This window comes from Acomys minous (genome assembly GCF_964271855.1).
Source record: "Acomys minous genome assembly, chromosome: 7".
In the NCBI taxonomy this organism is placed as follows: Eukaryota; Metazoa; Chordata; class Mammalia; order Rodentia; family Muridae; genus Acomys; species Acomys minous.
Window position 1 is genome coordinate 47,666,048 of NC_140488.1, and position 20,226 is coordinate 47,686,273.

Here is a 20,226-nt window from a genome sequence, read left to right on the forward strand (position 1 = left end):
TGTAAGCTGGGAGGAAGCCAAATTAGTTTAGAGGGTTAAGAACAAAGTAATAACTGCTCAGTTATTGAACTATGAAGCCTATTATTGAGCAAATATAAGAGTCTAAATTATTTGAGTGACAGCCAGGTTAAGAGAGAAACTGAGAAACAAACACTGTTTTGTAAGAATAACATTAACGCCCAAAGATAAGAAATTATTCCCTCATCAATATGTATTAATTAATTACTCATTAAGAGTCAGACATTGTTTGGTATCCTTTAGGAAACAAAATAGACAAAAAAAATTGTTGTCTTCTTGGAAGTTGCAGTTTAATGAAGCTCACTTGTGGGATGATTGAGAAGGTAATGAAGGCCTGGGAAACTCCTGAGGCAGTCCAGGGAGACAAATCTAGCTACATTTGTGATTTTCTTTGAAAAGAAAATAAGTCAATAAAACTCAGAATTAGAATCACTTTTCCAGGACTGAAGTAGGTAAGTGGTAAAGTGCTTACCTGGAATGCCCAAGGCTCTAGATTTAATCTGCAGCATTTCATAAAATAGACGTGGTGGAGGCAGGAGGATCCGTTCAAGGTTATCCTTAGCAACATAGTGAGTTTGAGGAAGCCTTGAATACATGAAACTCTGAAAAAGACACTCTGGCGCTGGACAGATGGCGGACTAATTAAGAGCACTTTCTGCACTTGCAGCATTGGTCAGCTCCATCGCTTCACTTCTAGCGGATCTGGTGCTCTCTAGTGCCCTCTTCTGGCTTCTGGTGGTACCAGCCTAGCATGAGGTGCACTTATGTACACTCAGGCAAAACATTCATATACATAAAATAAAAATAAATAAATCTTTCATTTACTCCCCCAAGAAGTAAACATCCTAATGAAACTCATCATTATATATAATTAGTATATTCTGACAAAAATAAAATTATAAGGAAAGTATCTGAGTTTTTTCCCAATTTTGGATTATGTCACAGCACCTCATATTTGTACTATTGGAACACACCCTTTACTGTATTCATTCATTTGCCTTTTTCCTGTCTCTTCAACAAATCATACCAAAGCTCATGGCATGATGCATATCTCAGAACATGTACTCTGTACATTTAAGTAAACGTATTTATTGTAGTCAACTCTCAAATGTTCATGGAGCACTAATTCCAGGCTTTCTTGTAAATACCAAAATGCTTTAATTCTAAACTCCCTTATACAAAATGGTGTAGTGTTCATATAGACATTTAGTATGAAAAAAATAAAATAAATAAATAAACTTAGTATGTTCTTCCACACTTTAAATCATCACTATATTAATTAGAATACACGATGCATTATTTTTAAAACTATGTAAATAAATGTTATACTGTATTGTAAGGCATGGCCACACCCGATAATGGTGGCGACCGTTACCACTTGGCGGCAACTGTTAACGCCCCCGCGCAAGCGCAGACATAAGCCCTCTCAATGCACCCCTCCTGAACAGGGGTATGCAAATGAAGCACTCCAACACAGCCCTCTCGACTGTGGGCATGCTAATGGAGCATGCTAATGAGGCATGCTAATGAGGCATCCAAATGTAACCAATGAGACTTTGACATGCCACGTGCAGACAGTATTTAAACGGCGTACTCGCAGGCATTTGGGGTCTTTTCGCTTCAGCTTCAAGGGTGCTCCCAATAAAGCACAATTGAGAAGGATCCTGGTGTCTGCGTCGTTCCTGCCAGCGGGAGGGCGCGACACTGTATTGTATAGGAAATTATGACAATAAAATGTCCATATGGGTTCAGTATATATGCTATTCTTTTCCAAATATTATGACCCTAATTTGTGAATTTAGAATGTACAAATAAGGAAGAGCACCGAGCAATGGTGGCACACCTTTGGTCCCAGCACTCAGGAGACAAAAGCTGGCAGCTTCCTAAGTTTGAGAGCAGTCTAGTCTACAGATCTAGTTCTAGAACAGCCAGGGCTAGACAGAGAAACCTTGTCTCAAAAAATAAATAAAAGACAAACAAAGAGGGTGGACTATATTGTTGACTGACATATTTATTACTGAGTAAATTTACTAACTACATAAACCAGATCACTTATCACATTAGTATTTATTGATCATCCTGTGGAAATTTCTTTGTTTTAATATGCCAAAACTTTGATCTGGTCTTGTATTGTTGTACGATTTTCTTTTCTAGATTACATAAGATTCCCTATTTAAAGCATAAAAGCATTTTGTGCAAATACTGGAAAATTACATTGCCTCATTGTGACAGTTTGCCCTGATTAAATAGTGCACAGTGTCATAAAAGTAAAAATGTTTGAGATTATAAATATACTATCAGAGATGGTAATAAGGAAATAAGTATCCATTCAGGATGCTATCACACTTTATTCAGAAGCCAGAAGCATGGCATATCTTTAGATAATTGTCACCAGTCATTTTGCACAAATACAGCTGAGAAAATATACTAGAAATGAAATGTTTTATTCTTTCATTATTATTATAGGAGGAGGGCAGTGTTCCTGTGTGTGTGGAAATCACTTCTCTCCCTCTACTGTGGGTTCCAGAGAACGAATTCAGATCATTTGGCTGCATGAAAAGAACTTTCACCCAATGAGCCATCTCACTAGCCTCGAATTAAAATTTTAATAGATTCATAACTTACATTATCTAAAAATGGACAGCCAAATTGAATGTGAAATAAATAAAAGTGTCACATGCAGCAAAAAAAAAAAAAACCAGCATCTAGAAAGCAATGATCAATGCTATCACTTTAAAAACCATCTTTCCACATCTCTAGAAGGTCTACTGCTATAGAACTTCTCCGGGTAACCAGTTAAAGATTAAATCTTTGTTATTGGTGACTGGCATATGACTGCTCTCAGATCTTCAAGTCCATTGCAAGTTAACACATACAGATGTCAGTGCGTTGTCCAGCACTTCCTCACGAGTTACCTCTCAGAAGGAGGACATGCCAACTTGTTAGGCTGACTGTCCTGTCCTGTCCTGAAAGGACTCGGTTCAATTAGGCAGCACAGTGACTGTGGCTCTTCCTCCTTCTCTAGCCAAGTCTTTCTAAAGCACCTTGTTCCCATGTGAACGACCACGGTTGCCCATATTATACAGTCAGCAAAGGAGCTGCCTAGGCATCCCCTAGGGTATTCCATCCAATTCCACAGCAATTCCACCCAAACCGTCAGAGCCTCAGCACCACATTTGAAAAAAAAAGATTAATTAGAATAAAAGAGCCTGGTGACTTCACAAAGTCAAACATCCCTCATCCCAAATTTCACCTTGCTTCACTTGAAGTTTCCTAAAAGCCCCCACTCTCCACAAGATACTCCTAGACTGATCAAACGGCAGTGGGTGGTTTCTCCAGTTCCTTGCTTTTGTCTTATACCATAACTAAAACTCCATGAACCTAAGGAGAGTGTGACAGTATTTGCATTTGTAGTTTTCTGGGGAAAAAAATCTACACTTTGACACCTGTGGTCCAAACCAAGAGGCATTAGGTATATTGAGAAAGAGAGAACGCTTGTCATCCTGGGACTAGGGAGACTGAGGTAGGAGAACTTTGGTGAATTCCAGGCCAGGCAAAGGCACAGTGTGAGACTATATCTCAAAAATTCTTCAGTATACGAGCTGTAGAGATGTCTCAGCAATTAGGAGCACTAGCAATTAGGAGCACTAGCAATTAGGAGCACTAGCAATTAGGAGCACTATTAGGAGCACTTGCTGCTCTTCCCAGGACCCACTTGGCTGCTCAAAAGCATCATCCAAATCATGCCAATTCCAGGGGATTCAATGCCCTCTTGTGGCTTATGTGGGCACTGCGTGCACAAGGTACACAGAAGCACATGCAGGCAAAACACCCGTAAAATCATAATATGTGTGTGTATACATATGCATATGTATATGAGTATGTATGTATGCACATAATAGCAATGATATTAACAACAGAAGACCAAGATGCCACTTTTGTGATACTCCTGCCTACAACAAATAGCATAAACCTAATCATGAATATACATCAAACCATCAAATTCAGACACATTCTTTAAGAAAAACATTAGCCTGGACCCTTTTATGTTTTATTCCACTCTCTTTAACCTCTCTCTCTCTCTCTCTCTCTCTCTCTCTCTCTCTCTCTCTCTCTCTTTTCTTTTTTTTTAATTTTTCATGGTTCTATTTCTAGTTTTATCTGCATGAGAATTCTTAGCCAAGGTTTTACATATTTAATAGTGAGGGTGAAATCTCAGGATAATCGTTTTCAAACATCTGATGAATTTAAATATATATATATATATATATATATATTTGTTTTTCAAGACAGAGTTTCTCTGTGTAATAGTGCTGGCTATTCTGGACTCATTTTTGTAGACTAGGCTGGCCTCGAACTCACAGAAATCTGCCTACCTATGCCTCCCTGAGTGCTAGGATCAAAGGTGTGCACTGCCACACCCAGCTAAAATAACTTTTTTCTAAGTCACAAATTCCCACCACTTTAGGAAGAAGATATATGGATTTTGTGCCACTGAGATATCTACAGGTTTCTCCCCAGCCTCCTGAAAGAGAAAGAGAAAGATGGGGCTGGAGAGATGGCTCAGAGGTTAAGAGCACTGGCTGTTCTTCCAAAGGTCTTGAGTTCAATTCCCAGTAATCATGTGGTGGCTCACAACCATCTATAATGTGGTCTGGTGCCTTCTTCCAGAGGGCAGGCACACGTGCAGGCAGAATACTATATACATAATAAATAAATATTTTTAAAATAGAAAGAGGAGAAAGAAAGAGAAAGAGAAAGAGAAAAGACCTAGCAAAGGTAGGGTGTGTTCAAAAATCTAGCTTCACCGTGAGCTGCTTGCATTATCACTGAAATGCTTCCAACTACACAACATCTTTAGTTTTGTTTTTTTGTTTTTGTTTTGTTTTGTTTTGTTTTTACCTTTGTCTCCTTCTTCCAACTCTTTGGGCCAAACAGGAATTCCTAGTAAGGCTGATGTTGGTGATAATTATAGGAATGTGAAGAGGCTGGAAAGGTGACTCAGTGATTAAGAGTATTTGCAGCCCTTCAGGCAAATCTGAATTCAATTCCCAGCACCCACAGGGCAGCTCACAATCCTCTGAAACTCCAACCCTAGGGCACTTGATACAGTCTTCTGGCCTCCTCAAGCACACAGGTGCTGCTTGGAAAAATCACAAAACATTTGCCTAATAATGAATAAAGAAAATACAGGGGGGGGAAATGTCAAGAAGCTGATAGTGGTGAGAAGCGTGCTGGCAGAACGTCACCTCTCTCAAAGGAAATTTGAATACTGTGCCTTACCACAGTGGTGATAAGAGCGTTAATCCCTCTCAAGAAATCACACCATAAAGTGCCTAACAGGAGCTTGGTCTCCCCCAGGAGGGAAGGAAGCAAGAGAGAAGGGATTTGCATTTTAGAGCTAAACACTAAAATTTAGAAAGGCTGAGAAGTACATGGATTAAAAAAAAAAGATCATATACCTCAGGTGGCTTGGCAAGTCACCAGGGTTGTGACAGCCTAAGAAAATGTTAGATGAATCAGGAATGTGAGTCTACATCTAGAATCCCAGGACTTGGAAGGCTGGCTGATGCAAATTCAAGGACCACCTGGGCTACATAGTGAACTCAAGGCCAGTCCGTGAAACCCTGTCTCAAAGAAAAAAACAGCAACACAATTGTAAAGCAGGTTGCTTATTCTCTTGTAACTGCCTTTACTCCATCTCCCCAAAGCACACTTCTCTTTTTTTATTTAAATAATGTATTCAGATTACAACTCAATTGTTATCCCATCACTTGTATCCTCCTGTTCCTCCCTCCCTCGCTGTTTCACCTTATTCCCCCATTCCCCTCCCCTAGGTCTATGACCAAGGGGGACCTCCTCCCCCACTATATGGTCATAGGCTATCAAGTCTCATCTTGGTAGCCTGCTTATTCTTTCTCTGAGTGCCATCAGGCCTCCCCACCAAGGGGAGGTGGTCAAATATGGGGCACCAGAGCTCATGTCAGAGTCAGTCCCCGCTCTCCACACAACTGTGGAGAATATCCTGTGCATTCAATATTTACTGCATGTATTATCCTTGGTGCTACACTAGGAGTTTGTTGTGTGTTCATGATGTGTACAGGTGTACATGTCTCAAAATGCACTATGTAAAAGTGCATGTGTGTGAAGGCCAGAGGTCTACCTCCGATGTTCCCCAGAAGCCTTGTTTTTTTTTATTTAAGTAATTTATTCAGATTACACCTAAATTGTTATTCCCTTGCTTGTATCTTCCTGTTTCCCCTCCCTCCCTTCCCCCCCCCATTCCCCTCTCCTAGGTCTGTGACTGAGGGGGACCTCCTCCCCCACTATATGGTCATAGACTATCAAGTCTCTTCTTGGTAGCCTGCTTCCCCTTCCTCTGAGTGCCTCCAGGCCTCCCCACCAAGGGGAGGTGGTCAAATGTGGGGCACCAGAGTTCATGTCAGAGTCAGTCCCCACGCCTCTGTGTTTTAAAGCAGAAGGGAAAGACAGATTAGAACTCCTAGAACAATTAGTACTTCCAGAAGATCAGACTCCACCAAACAAAATTCTATTCTCCCAGAATAATAGACTTTAGTTTAAGAGAATTGACTACTGGTGTAATTGCAAAATCACTAATCAATTTTTTTTTTCCGTGAGATAAGTATGATGGTAAACAGCTGCAACTGCGGGCACAGGGAACGTGTTCTAGGTCACACCACCTGGAAGGTAAGAACCTCACGACTTTCATCAGGGAACCTATACCAACTATCATTTGACTACCTGATAGCTGCTATCATGTGTTTTGAATGAGCAAATTCATAATTATAAGTTGGGAGTTAGTCTGACGGAGTTACAAAGCAACGCGCCACAGCAAACCGACCAACCCCAATCAGGCACTCAACTCTGTAATGCCAAATTATTATCTAATCTCAATTAAAACCACAATCCTTAAAATACAGGAAGACAAATAGCAACAACTACTCTACAAAGACAAGCTTTGTGAATGAACTTTCTTCTACACTAATATTTGACTCATCCTACATTTTATCCTCTAACTTGAAAGGCCTGGGTCCATAAAAAAATAATAATAAAAACATGCTGTGGGTACTCATACATTTTGTCCTTTAATTAACTTGAAAGACCTAGGTCCATAAAAAGATATGCTGTGGGTATTCATTTAGGAAGAAAAGCTCTGTGTTGTAACAAACAGAAATATCCACATACTGCCAAATACATCACAGTGGTGTTAGTAGTTAAGCCAGGCTGATTACTTGAACAGCAGCTGTTTTTCAAGACTAAACCCAAGGGTTCCTATTCCCTGTGTCACGTTTCCCTTTAGAGACATCGTCCCGTTATCCAGCAGTATTTCTCTCCTCCCAGCCCCAGCCCCCTGCTGTGCCACTACAGACATCAGCCACGTCCAGAACATCCTTGATCACATTTGTCTGCTCCCTTATTTCACCACTCTCTTCTGCAAAAGACCCTAGCTGTATTTGACCTTTTAGCTCTACATTTGATAACCTAAGATCCATTGGCACATGACTTATATTTGTATTTGATCCTACTTGTGTGTTATATTTGTCTGACTGCTGATTCTTTTCGTTGTACCCTTGCAGCTGGTTCTCCAGTGGACGTTAAAGCAAAAACCAAGGCGGATGGTATGGCCTTTAATCCCAGCACTCAGGGGGCAGAGGCAGGCGTGTATCTGTGAACTCGAGGCCAGCCTGGTCTACAAAGTGAGGTCAGAGCAGCCAAGGATACACGGAGAAACTCTGTCTAGAAAAACTAAAAAAAAAAAAAAAAAGCGGACGCTTGAACCCTGGTTGTCCAGCAGAGGGAGCTCTTGATTAGTCTCCGGTGAGTCTGGCTGCTAACTTTCCCCAAACTGCAGGCTGACTCTCAGACATGGGCCCTGAGCTCAGATGGTTCCTCTAGCGATGGGAGCAGGGGATGTCTCTGGCACAGACTGTGTTGCCTGATTTTTATCACTCCCCTCTGGCGGGACTGCCTTGCCAGGCCAGAAGGGAAAAAGAGGAGGAGCTCAGTCCTAATGTGACTTGATGAGCCAGGTGGATGGGGGAGAGGGGCTCCCCTTTTCTGAGGAATAGGGGAGGGGGAAGGGGAGGGAGAGTGGGACTGGGAGAAGAGGAGGGTTTGAGGCTATGACCAGGATGTAAAGTGAATAGACAAAACAAAACAAAAGAAAAGAAAGAAAGAAATCTGTCTTTTCTCAACGCCAGCACAAGTAACTGGATGAAGCTAGTGACAGTACATGGCCAGGTACAGGTGTCCTTCAGCAAGATAAGTGTTCGGTTCTTAATCATAACGGTAGAAAGATAGTAGCGGGGCTGGAGAGATGGCTCAGAAGTTAAGAACACTGTCTGCTCTTCCAAAGGTCCTGAGTTCAATTCCCAGCAACCACATGGTGGCTCACAACAGTCTATAATGAGATCTGGTGCCCTCTTCTGGTGGGCAGGTGTACATGCAGGCAGAACACTGTATAAGTAATAAATAAATAAATCTTTTTTCTTTTTTTTTTTTTTAAGAAAAAAGATAGTAGCATCTGCAGCAAGCATTTAAGTGAGGTGCCAAAAATGCTTCTAAAATAAAAATAAGAATTCTTCTAATTATAGAAAATTCTATGTGAGCCCTCTGCCAAGAATTTGGCCTTTGGTTTACCTTTCCAACAAGTCTGTGCTATAAAAGCCACAATTGTCTCCACTTCACAGAGGCTGATAACACTTTCCTCTTCATATAGGGATTCAAAATCGATTTTAGTTGATTCAGAGCCTTACAACTGTCTAGTGTGCTCTGCTGCTTTTTGTATAGAAATACCAACAGATGTGCCTTTCTCCAAGAACAAGGCTAGTAAGTGTGAGCTGGCAGGATGGCTCATTGGGTATAAAGCCACCTTCCATCCCCAAGACCCACATAGTGGAAAGAGAGACTTTTGTCCTCTAACCTCCTGTGAACCATGACATGCTCTCTCTCTCTCTCTCTCTCTCTCTCTCTCTCTCTCTCTCTCTCTCTCTGTGTGTGTGTGTGTGTGTGTGTCTTTGTCTCTCTCTGTCCCTCTCTGTCTCTCTCTGTCTCTCTCTGTCTCTGTCTCTGTCTCTCTGTCTCTGCCTCTGTCTCTCTGTCTGTCTGTCTGTCTGTCTGTCTCTCTCTCTCTCTCCCTCCTTTTCCTCCTCCTCTCTCCTCTCTAAATAAATACACACAATTTTATTTTTTACAGAAGAATAAGAAGTGTGTAAAGCATGATGTTGTATTCGGATAATGAAAACATTCTTGAAGGGCAAAGATAAGGCTCGGCAGGTGAAGGTCTCACCGCCAAGCCTGGCAATCAAAGCTCCATGCCAGGACACAAATGATCGAACAAGAGGACCAATTCCTGAAAGCTGTCCTTGACTTCTCCACCTGTGTCAAAGCACAGTCACCTACAGAGAGAAGAAAAGACAGGCAAGCAGGCAGGCAGGCAGACAGACAAGACAAGACATAAATGTGGTTTAACTCTTCTAAAGAATAGGAAATATGAGCCACGTAACAAGAGGGAAACCAGGCCTGGTGCTGGAAACCCAGGGCTAGTGAAGTCATGGGCCTTGGGGAAGTAGCTAGGACCAAAGAAGCATAATTCCTAACCACACTCGACGCATCTGTCCTTATCCCCACCCCTCATCAAGGTAACTTCTCTTTGCAGCAAATGGAGACAATCACAGAAAAAAAATTTAAAGACTAAGAGGACCATGAGTTTTTGGACATCCTGGGATACATAGTGACTTGGAGGCCATGTGTCACCTAAAATTGTATTTGTTTGTGCCTGTGTGTATGATAGTATGTGTGTGTGTGTGTGTGTGTGTGTGTGTGTGTGTGTGTGTGTGTGTTGGATGCCCTGCTCTACTACTCTCTGCCTCATCCCCTTGAGTCACTGAGCCCTCACTGAACAAGAATCTCACCATTTTTGTCTAGACTGGCTAGACTGGATCTCTTATGAGATCCACTTGTCTCCACTCTACAGTGCTGGAGTTACAGGAACATATACGGCCATGCCAGATTTTTGTGTGGTTGCTAGGTATTCAAACTCACATACTCACACATGCACAGCAAGCCCTCTTGCCCACCAAGCTGTCTCCACAGTCCTTGAAATCATATGCCTAAAGCAGAATTTCTTCAGAGATCAGTGCATCTCTCAACCCTAATCTGAGAAGCTTTTATTTGCAGTGGATGTTAATTAATGCAGAGACCCACAATTGGCCAAGATGCAGATAAGAGACTGTAGCATGCTCAGCCACAGGGCTCAGAGATGGGGCAGAAAGATTGTATGGGCCAGAGGGAGAGTATGAGAAACATCTTTGGCATATATCAAGGCAGCTATAAGCCCAAGCAAGACCAAAGCCCAGACAGGAGGGGAGTTAGTTGTACACACAATTTCACCAGTAACCATGCAGAAAATGGTTGTCTGAGACTGTGGTCCCTTGTAGGTCAATCATGTCCCACTGAAAGACCACAGAAACCAGCATTGGGTGGGGGCAGCACAAATTGTTCTTGAGGGCTTTTAAAAATGTTATTTTCGAGACAGGGTTTCTCTGTGTAGCCTAAGGTGTCCTGGACTTGCTTTGTAGACCAGGCTGGCCTGGAACTCACAGCAATCCACCTGTCTCTGCTGGGCTTAAAGGCATGTGCCTCGGGTGCTTTTTTTTTTTTTTTTTTTTTTTTTTTTTTTTTTTTTGACACAGAGTTGGATCTCTCAGGAAAGAGATTGGATCTGAAAGTAGTAGAGATGATTATGGCCAAGACATGTTGTGGAAAAACTCTTAAAGAACTAATAATAATAAATTATATGTTATTTTTTAAAGGCGGTCTTTGTAGCATAAACCTGTAAATCCAGCACTAGGGAAACTGAAGCAAGATCAACTAAAGCCCTTTTTAAAAAAAAAGAAATTATCCTCCTGGGCTGGAGATAATGGCTCTGTGGTGAAGAGCACTAGCTGCTCTTCAAAAGGACCAGGGTTTGATTCCCAGCAGATGGCAGTTCACAGCTGTCTGTAATAGCAGTTCCAGGAGATCTGACAGCCACACACAGATAAACATGAAGGCAGAACACCAATGTTCATAGCATTAATTTTTTTGTTTAATTATCTTCCTAGTAAATCAGAGGAGACAGAACAGTTCCTCCCATCCATCTCACTAAATGAGCCTGAGCAGCCTGTGTATATAGCCTGAAAAAGTGTTTAGACCAATTGCCATAGTTTCTTTGAGATCTATTACAGCCTTGCCTTGAGACACCTATCCCAGTCATCAAGGCTGATTTCACAGCAATTCCACCCTTACTCTTACATTAGTTACAGCCACTTAAAGCTTGTGTTTGACCCTATTACAGTTTTGGTTTGGTTTGGTTTTCTGGGACAGGGTTTCTCTGTGTGTCTATCCCTGATTGTCCTGGAACTCATTTTGTAGACCAGGCTGACCTGGAACTTGCCCTGTCTCTGCCTCCGAAGTGCTAGCATTAAAGGCATGCACCACCACACCCAGCCACAGTCCTGATTCTTAGTAGCAGTCATTGTGTTAGGCGATCAGGACAAGTGCTTCTCCCCGACCAAGGTAGAAATATCCTGCAAGCTTAAGTAAAATTCATGGAGGCTTGTGCTGGCCAGAAGTCTGATACAAATGGTCTTGCCTAAACATGCTTGCATATTTGTCTCAAGGCATCCATGGAGTAGTCAAAACATCTGCTGATAAGGTAAAGGTAGTCCAGCTGGCTCCCCTTTTGCTCAGAGAGCCAGAGCAGCAAGGGAAAACTCTAACAGCTGTTAATTAGAGAGCCAAACTGTCCCATTCCTACAACGTCTTTACTTGTTTATGGGAAAATTGATACTAAGAGTGCTTACAAATATTACCTTAAAGAACTATTATTAATGTTAATAATAAGAAACTTTACAGTTGCTTGGACGCACGGACAGTGAGGTGGCTCAGTGAGTAAAGGCATTTGCTGAGTTCCGTCCCTAGGACTCACCCACTTGGTGGAAGGAGAGAACACAGTTTCTGCAAGTTGTCCTCTGACCACAGATGTGCCTTAGGGTGTGTGTGCGTGCGCGCGCACCCCCCCCCCCCACACACACACACAAATAAATGAGTGAATCAGAAAGTTCTATAATCAAATTATTGTGCTTAACAAAGGCTAAGCCCTGGATCCCTCTTCTCCTGACAATGACAGCCACTAAGATGTCTCTAAGCTCTGCTTTCTGAGGAAGAAAAGTGCCGTATTTTGCCTGCCTCAGCGTAGCTGTATGGCTCTATTGCTTTCATATGCTAGTCATCTAGTTAGCGTCCAAGGGTAACTTACTGTACAGCTATATATGTCACTTCAGGATGTCTGAATCACATCCACAGTCAGTTTTTATTTATTTATTTATTTATTTATTTATTTATTTATTATGTTTACAGTACTCTGCCTGCATGTACACCTGCACACCAGAAGAGGGCACCATGTGGTTGCTAGGAATTGAATTCAGGACCTCTGGAGGAGCAGTCAGTGCCCTTAACCTCTGAGCCATCTCTCCAGTCCCCCACAGTCAGAAGAAGAAAGCCAATGAGATGGGCCTTCCCCATTCCTAACCAGGTCCTCTATGACAGCATTTTTCAAAGTCTTACAAATCCCCTTCTGCAAACTGCTGAGCAGAACAGAAAGTCACAAGTACAGGCGTTTGCCAGGCCAAACAAGATCAGGGCTGGTTTTTGCAGATGCTACAACTTTTGGTTTCTGCCCCATTTCTGCACAGAGCCTGATATAAAGGTTACCCAGCAAACCTCGCCTAACAGGCCTATCTCAGGTGATCTTTTCCTGCAGCTATTGATGAAAATGAGAGAGCTTCAGTGAGGCTGCTGACCAAGCCCACTGCTTCTGTTCTGGAGGCTGTCCCAAAAAGCTGTTTCAAGGAGTCCTGGGACACATTTGACCTGAGTAAAACTGGCACTTGTAACTGTGGTGCCATAGATCTGAGTTAGTACAAGGGGCAATTAAAAGATAATTCTCACCAGGCATGGTGGCACACGCCTTTAATCCCAGCACTCTAGGAGGCAGAGGCAGGCGGATTGCTGTGAGTTCAAGGCCAGCCTGGTCTACAAAGTGAGTCCAGGACAGCCAAGGCTACACAGAGAGACCCTGTCTTGAAAAACAAAACAAAACAAAACAAAACAAAACAAACAAACAAAACAAAAGATAATTCTCACATTATCTCCCCCTTCCACGTTGTTATTTGGGTCTTGTTTAGGTAGCTGTATTGTTGAGGTACTCATGGGTGTAGCTTCTCTGTCAGTTGCAGGAGAGTCAGTCTTGAAGCAGCCTTTCCACTCCCTCCTCTCAGATTTTCTCTGAGCCTTAAGTGCAGGAGTGGCACTGTGGATGTGTTAGTTAAGGCTTAGCAGCCCATAATCAGTTCTTCTCTGCATTTGACCAGTTGTGGTTTTCTGTAATGGTCTCTGTTTTGTTTTTGTCTTTTTTTTTTAAGAGAAGCCTCTTTAATAAGGAGTGAAAGATGCATCTATCTCTAGATATAAGGTAATGTTTAGAATACAGTTAGGAATTAGATATAGTAAAGGGAGCTCCACACTTAGAAAACTACAAGAAAAGAATGCCTGTTGAGAGAGGGAAAATTAGTCTTCCCCAGGGATGAGACCCCCTAATTGGTTATGTACTACCAAGTGGTCAGCCCTGAAATGATATACATAGAAGCAACACTAAATGGACTCAGCAGGTTGTATGTATATATTTATGCATATGTATGTATAGCAATAATATTAATAAAGGAGACAGTGGGGGGACATGGAAGGGACTGAAGGGAGGACAGGGACGGGGAAATTAAATAACTTTTGTTTGTTTGTTTTTCGAGACGGAGTCTCTCTGTGTTGGCTGCCCTGGAGTCACTTTTGTAGACTAGGCTGACCTCCAACTCACAGCAACCAGCCTGCCTCTGTCTCCCGAGTGCTGGGATTAAAGGCATGCACCTCCATGCCTGGCCTTAAAATTAAAAAATCAAAAACAACAAACAACAAAACAAAAATCACAGGTATCACAAAACTATGTACAACTTTTTTTTTTCTGGACTGTGGTGGCACATGCTTTTTTTCTCTTTTTGGTTGCTTGAGATAGGGTTTCTCTATGTAACTTGTAACTTGGCTGTCCTGGACCCACGTTGTACAGCAGGCTGGCCTTGAACTCACAGAGATCCACCTGCCTCTGCCTCCCAGAGTGCTGGGATTACAGGTGTGTGCCACCAGTGGGGGCAAGGTGGCAGAGGCAGGTGGATCTCTGTGAGTTTTAAGACCAGCCTGGTCTGTAGGGTGAGTTCCAGGGTAGCAAAGGCTGCACAGAGAAACCCTGTCTTAAAGAAAGAGTAAAACTTTTTTATACATTGATTTAAAATAGCTCACTCAGAAGGGAAAAGGAAATGGACATTGGAAGTGGCGGGAAGGGAGGGAACTGGGTGGGAGCGGGGTGGGGAGAGGAACAGGGGTGAGAGGTCAAATGTGGGGAGACCAGAGGGGCGGGGCTGAGAGAGAGAATGGAAATGGGTGAGGGGACTGGGGAGCCTCCAAAGAGTCTATGGGGGTGGCCCTAGCTGAGACTCCCAGCAGTAGGAGATATATAGCCCTAGTAGCCACCTTCTGTAGTCAGGCAGGACTCCCAGTGGAGAGGAAGGGGGATACCAACCCTCCCACAAATTTGTTCTGCCTACAAGATGTGCAGAGATAAAGATGGAGCAGAGACTGGGGGAATGGCAAACCAGTGAGTGTCCCAACTTGAGCCCCACCCCATGGGAGAGAGCCAACCCCTGACACTATTAATGATACTCTGCTATGCTTGCAGGCAGGACCTACCGCGGCATAACTATGTCTATGCAACAAATGCATGTCCGGTGCCTGCAGAAGTCAGCAGAGGCTGTTGGAACCTGCTAGAACTGGAGTTACAGAAGAGTGCAAGCTACCATGTAGATGTTGGGACTCAAACCTAGGTCCTCTGCAAGAACTGACAGTGGTCTTAAGTTCTGAGCCATCACTTCGGCCCCATAAATATAAATAATTAAATAATGATTCTCTACTAAATAAATTGGAAATTAAATATTTATTAGATGATGATATTACAGTGTTTACAATGGTTAAAAGGAAAAGGAAAATTCTTAGGCCAGAAATACGGTTCAGTAGTTAAAGGCATTTGTCCAGGACTCACATAACGAAAGGAGATAACTGACTTCCAGAAATTGTTCTTTGGCCTACGCACACGCGCGTGCGCGTGCACACACACACACACACACACACACACACACACACACACACACACTGAAGAAAAATAATTTTAAATTCCTGCAGAAAGTCCTTATGAAAATCATATTCCAAATTTCCTCACTCCTAGACGAGCATTCTAACAGTGGGAAGAAATCCTAGCCACAGAAAGCCTGGTCAGTAAATCCCTGGAGAGTGGGCTGTCCATGGGCGTGGACTCATACCCTTCACTTCCTCAGGACCAGTCTCTCCTGCCTGAAAATGAAGGAGAAGAAATAACATTGCACATTATTCAGAGAGGGAAAGATGCTTCAGGCTTATTAGGGTACCAGGGCCAAAGTCTGCTCCCATCCGACAGAACCAAGAAGGTAAAATGATGAGACCTTATTCACACCTAAGGAAGCATTTATTTTCCTCTTGCCTCTTTCCTCCTTTCTTTCAATTCTATAAAACTTTCAGACCTTATTAAGCTAAGGAGATAACGTATTTGAATTAAGTACCGTTAATCAGAAAAAAAATGCTTACCAAAATAAATTGCCTAGTTAGTTTAAAAATTAGTCTTTTCCTTCTTGACTACATGTTATTGTAGAAAAATTCATAATCATATATATGATTATGTATATAGACATATATATATATTCAGGTGCTTCCCTTTTTCTTGTACATGTACTGTTGTCATATTATGTAAACAAATGCTAATTTGAAATGTTTATATTCTGCTTTAAACAATAAATAATTTTTAAAATATAGCTTCGACAATCATCTAACTTAATAGTTTTAAAAAATAGATAGGAGATATAATTTTTAAATCTGTGCTGCCTTGTGCCTTGTAGTCAGAAATGTGGGGATTTTTTAAATTCTTCATATTTTGTGTGGACTAATATTTGTCTGTATGCATGTATTGCAGCATGTGCATGCCTGGTTCTCTTCCGGTCCTGAAGATAGCATCAGATGCCCTGGAATTGGAGTTACAAACAGTTGTGAGCTAAACTCTTGTCCTCTGCAAGAGCAGCAAGTGCTCTTAACCTCTGAGTCTTCTCTCCAGCCGAGAAAGCATGTTCTTTAATGTGATGGGGAAAACATTGCAAATGTAGAGAGAAGATGCTTTTTATTAACCTCCCCTTTAAGACTACCTTTTTTTTTCAGCACAAAAGATTGAACCCAGGAATACCAGGCCGTCACTCTACCACGTAGCGTCATCCTTAGCCCAAGATTATCTCCTATTTTATGGGAAACCGCATACACGAGTAAAATGTGATTGTTTTCATTAACTAATTTATTTGTTTACTTACATGTGCATCGAAACTTCCTCTCCAGTCCTCCCCTCCCAGTCTCTTCCCTCTCCTCCTGTCCCTTCCCCCTAAGTTCCCTCCCTTAAGTTCTCAGAAAAGGGGAGCTCTCACATGGATATCAACCCACTTTGGCAAGTAGGGCAGGATGCATCTTCTATTGAGGGTACACAAGGCTATCCATTTAGGGGGAAAGGATCCAAAGGTAGGCAACAGAGACAGAGACAGCCCCTGCCTCTGTTGTCAGAGATCCCACACAAGGACCAAGCTGTACATCTGTTACATATGTGAGGGGGCCTAGAACCACCCCATGGATGCTCTCTGGTTGGTGGTTCAGTCTCTGTGAGCCCCTATGGGACTGGCTTAGTTGACCTGTAGATCTTCTTGTGGTGTCCTTGACCTCTCTGGCTCCCTCATTCCTTTCTCTCCCTCTTCTGCAGGATACTCACCCCACCCCCACCCTCTCCTAAACCACTCTAGCTCAGCCTAATGTTTGGCTGTGGGTCCCCGCATCTGTTTCCATCAGCTGCTGGGTGAAGCCACTCAGATGACAGTTACTCAAGGCTCCTATCTACAAGAATAGCAGAATAGCATTAATAGTGTCAGGAGTGGTGTTTTGCCATTTTCTATCTTTCAGTTTCTCCCCTCTCCTCCCCTGCCGCTTCTCCCTCCCAACTCCATGTTCTCTTTTTCTTTTAACTCCAAATCCACTTAGTGCTTCCTGTGTGTGAATAGGAGTCGAACCACATACAAATACTGCTTTATTTAAAGGAAAGGAAACCAAATAAATAAATAAAAGTTAAGCTCTGCAGTAGAAGCCTGCCTGCCCCCTCTCAATAGCGTGCATGGTAAGAACGTACTATATAACACAGGAAAGTCCCATCTTTAGTGTGCCTTAACCTAAATCCCATCCCCTCCCCAAAACTATAAAAGTTCCCAGAGTCAGCAGCATTGTGCAACGCATCTAGATGAACAAGTGTGGACTCGGAATATGCTAAAGAGTATATTTTAAGCCCCCAACTTGAATTTTATCTTATTTATAACCAATAAGCCCTAACTCATGGCTATGGGTCTTCCTGGATCAAATTTGAAAATAACTACCAGGTATTTCCCTTTTTCACATAGCTAAAATGAGTGTTTTGTTGCTCTTGATTTAACAGATTTTACCAGCCTCCAGGAAGCATGTTGTGAAAAAAAAAATCTAAAGACACCAAATCGTAACTCTTTAACTACATTTGGCTTTAACTCTGCCAGCTCAAGACAGGACGCTTGCATTATTTTCCCTTGATGCAGGCTGGATGGCCTACAGGAGCTCATCATGTTTTACCCAAGGGATGCAGTCTTAAGTCAAATTTCATACAACACCATGCTGTGAACTGTGAACTGTCCTTTTGCCAGAAAATGAGCTGTTTGTTTGTTTTGTTTGGGATATAAGGCCACACACTGAAGGCCAGGTTGTTCTCAAAGTCTCATCAAAAGCTCCTGTTCCAGCTTCCTGGAGATTACAAGCATGGACTATCACTCCTAGATTGGCAATTACTTCTGTTCTGTTGTTGTTGTTGTTGTTGTCGTTGTTGTTGTTGTTGTTGTTGTATGGGTGTTTTGCCTGCATGTATCTACCTGCGCACCAGAAAATGTGGAGAGAAGATGCTTGCAGTACCCCTGGAGGCCAAAAGGAGGCAGTAGATCCCCTGGTACTAATGTTCCACAGCGCGGCGAGCTACCCTGTAGCGTCTGGGAATCAAACCCAGATTGTCCAGAAAAGCAATCATGCTCTTAACTGCTGAGCCATCTCTCCAGACCCTGGCAATTAGCTCTTTTTAAAAATAAAATAAGTGTGTGTATTAGAGTTATTTACAGGAGCGTAGATAACTGTATCAATTAGTACCCACACCCTGGCTACCACTCTCCGCTCCTATTTTACGTGGCTATAGCAGAATTAACGCAAACTAGGCTCAGAGCACTAACTAAAGTCAAAGTCGTAGACACAAACAAAACCAGGCACCAAGAACGCCGACGTTTATCCGGGATTCTGCTGGGATTTGCCTTGGGAAGGATTATAGATCTTGTTGAAGTTGAGCGCAGTTGAAGAAGAGCTAAATAGTTTTCCCGCCCACTCCCCCCGCCCTCCTGCCTCCCCGCGAGCGCCTCCCTGGCTGCGCCAGGCTCATTCTGTCCGCTTTCAGGCTAGTGCAGCTGTCCACAGCCTCATCAGCCATGATGAGCTCTTTCTCTGATATCTACAAAATCCAGGAGATCAGACAGGCTGGGCCTGGAGGTGGAGGGCAAGATGGGCAGGTAGAACAGAGGGAAACATGGAGGAGTCCATCATTGGTGGAAATGCTTCTGCTGAAGGCTGAGAGAGCGAAGGCAGGAAGGTACGGAAAGCACAGTAGTAAACCCTGTGGATATTGCCACGAACCATCACTTACAAGAAACACAAAAGAGTGCTGGGCATGGTGGCGCAAGCAAGCCTTTAATCCCAGCACTCACTCGGGAGGCAGAGGCAGGTAAATTGCTGTGAGTTCAAAGCCAACCTGGTCTACAAAGCGAGTCCATGACAGCCAAGGATAACATAGAGAGATCCTATCTCGAAAAAACATTAAAAGAAAAAGAAAAAAGAAGCCTAGAAAAATACATCAAAGATTACACGAAATCATTCAGAGGCCAAACTTGAAGAAGAGAAACCAGAAAGAGTAAAACCTTTTCTGACTGAGGCTGCAGAGCAAATTAAGCACATCCTTGCTAATTTCAATAACTACCAGTTTTTTCTGTGTTTGTTTGTTTTTACTACCAGTTTTTTGTTTGTTTGTTTTTTGTGGGTTTGGGTTTGTTTGTTTGGTTGGTTGGTTGGTTGGATTTTGTTTTGGGGGTTCGTTTGTTTGTCTGTTTGGTTTTGGTTTTTTGTTTTTGTTTTTGTTTTTGTTTTTTGGTGAAAAACATGCTCTCCTGAACTACCATGAAGATGGTGTGACTCTGTTCATGATTATCTTTAAGGATGGCTTAAAAATGGAAAAATGTTAACAAATCGGACCTATCACCTGTCACCATGACCGGTATACACCACCAGGACTTAGGACAAATGGCACTGATGTCACCTTGAGCTTTCATTTTGACTGTGATTTATTTGGAGTGGAGGCATTGTTTTTGTAAGGAAAAACATGTCGTGTGGGTTATCTAAAAGTAAAGTGCATTTAAATTCACTTTTTTTTTTAAAGAAGAAGAGCTCCGTGGCATCTTAAATTCACTTTTTTTTTTTTTAAGAAGAAGAGTTACGTGGCATCTTACTGAAAAAATGAGCTTACCAGAGTAAGCTCTGGGATTTGAAGGACTGGTTTGACTACATCCTGCCCAGTTTTGATGAGAGATAAAAACAAATACAGTCTGTGAAAGAGTCTGTGGTAGGGTTCCTTGGGGGGTACCTGAGGGTCACTCATTACAATATGTCATCTAGGCTAGCAGAAGTGGCCAAATCCATGGTAAAGGCATTTAGAAAATTCAAAGTGTCAGGTGATGAGAATAAGTTATGTCTTTGGGATCAGACACAGTGGCCAGGATTAGAGCTTACATCACTTTCACTTCTTCTGCTTCCCCAGGCCAAGTCCTAAGTCAGAAGGCAAACTTTATCAGGCAGGAATAACCATCTGGTCAAGGCAATCCC

At 42.5% G+C, this 20,226-nt stretch overlaps 1 pseudogene across 1 annotated transcript; it reads left to right on the top strand.

The window, feature by feature from the left end:
* The first annotated feature begins 6,666 nt into the window (after positions 1-6,666).
* LOC311601162 (translationally-controlled tumor protein-like) lies at positions 6,667-19,603 on the top strand (annotated as a pseudogene). Its single transcript has 5 exons — positions 6,667-6,726; positions 7,617-7,658; positions 18,752-19,012; positions 19,181-19,338; positions 19,496-19,603. The product of its transcript is annotated as a translationally-controlled tumor protein-like (transcript).
* Positions 19,604-20,226: the final 623 nt, after the last annotated feature.